Genomic DNA, 1,843 nt, shown 5'->3' on the forward strand with positions numbered 1-1,843 from the left:
TAGACATAAAAATCAAAAGGCACAAGAAACAAAAAGTACTCATATAGTTCGTCTCCTACTGCATTTTCGCGCAATAATAGATGCATAAATCGGGCCGTTCTTCGTAAAAAAAATTTAAAAATTAATTTCTTTCCAATTTTAAATTATTTATATAAACTGCATTGGCATTAATAAATAAATTTTTAAAAATTGGGAAAAAATGAAAAAATAAGTCTATATTGTTGTCGACTATCGATAATCGATAATCGATCATCGATCATCGAAATCGATAATTAAATCCCTATTTTGAACAAAACTCGAGTCTTTGCTTTTTAATCGATTTATGTAATTTTTAGGCTCGACATTGAAATTTGTATCAGAATCGATTTATACGTTTTATTTTCTCATTCTGTCTTCGATAGAAAAGAAATTTGAAGACGAAACAATATCTGAATAGAAGTAATAAGAGGGTTGATTGAATATTGTTTCGATAGATAAGTATAATAATACGGATATCTTAAAGTAATTAATATAAAACGTACGTAATATATAATATAATATATTAGAATTCTGTAATTATTATCCGTTCGCTTTCTGTTTATGGTTATTTAATTTCATTTATACGTTCATCGAATGTATGGTTTCGAAATTTAATTTATATTTCTTTAATTGGACGGATTAATTAATGCCTTATCGAGTTCGATACGCGTAACTTATTTGTAGGATTTGAAAAAGACGAGAAAGAACCCGAGCCAATTATAAAAAGTTTTAATCACTAGCAAAGAGGATACGGTCACAAAACACTGGTAGTCGCGGGTTCGTGCCTGACCAATGGACTTTCCGGTTTTCTACGCCTAAATTGGGACCAGTTTACCATAGAAACTCTTCCCGAATAGCATTTCTTTTTTTTGCTAGAATTGCCCAAGAATTCGAGTTTATTTAAATTTTGAAGAAGTAAGCCAAATTAGAATCTAAGTATCGATTTCGATTGTCGATAATCAATATTTAATCGCGCGACTCATCGATTGATTTTTACCGTAATCGATTATTATTATCTATATTTTCATAATCGATTACTATTTATAATCGATCATCGATATATATTTTAAATCGATTAATATAATTTTGAGGCTCTCTTTGTTCTGCTCGAGACAAACGACGTTGTCTAAATCTTTATTTACGTAATCTACTCGTTTGGAATTTGAAAAAGTTCACGCAGCTGACGTAAATATTTTGCATTTGTAGATTGCTAGTATTGTAGACATTCCTCTAATTAAGAAATTTGTGGAAATTTCTCCTCTTAAATTTTGTCACATCAAAAACACTGGGATTTACATAGAATAAAACGGTATCAAATAGAATTACCCTCGTACTAACCTTTGTTTCTGTTATATATTTATACTAAAAATAAATTAAAATTTAAATAAATAACTGAATTAATATAAAAAAATATTTGTTATCCTCCCCAACCTATTATGATATTAAATACAGCAATGAATGAAAATTGAGTCCACGCAACTTTATAAAGTAGTAATAAATACTGTAATCGTTTCGCAATTGTTCCAAGTAAATGAAATATAAAAAATTACATAACATAGATAATAAAATAATCATTAATTTAATTATACGCAGTAATTTTATGGCGTTTTCTTAACGATATTTTAAAATATTAGCGTAATGTAATTAAGAGGTACTTTATTTAAATTTAAATATTTAATAAATAATTTTCTTAACGCATCAACTCGAGGTTTTTTTAAAATTTATTTATTTAAAATTTTATATTAATTCTAAGAATAAAATAGGACGACATCCTAAAAATGTATTGTTTTCGTCGCGTGCTGCCATCTTTTATCCGATATACGAA

Source organism: Centruroides sculpturatus, unplaced genomic scaffold, assembly GCF_000671375.1.
Source record: "Centruroides sculpturatus isolate CEXI.00-Female unplaced genomic scaffold, Cexi_2.0 scaffold234, whole genome shotgun sequence".
Lineage (NCBI taxonomy): Eukaryota > Metazoa > Arthropoda > Arachnida > Scorpiones > Buthidae > Centruroides > Centruroides sculpturatus.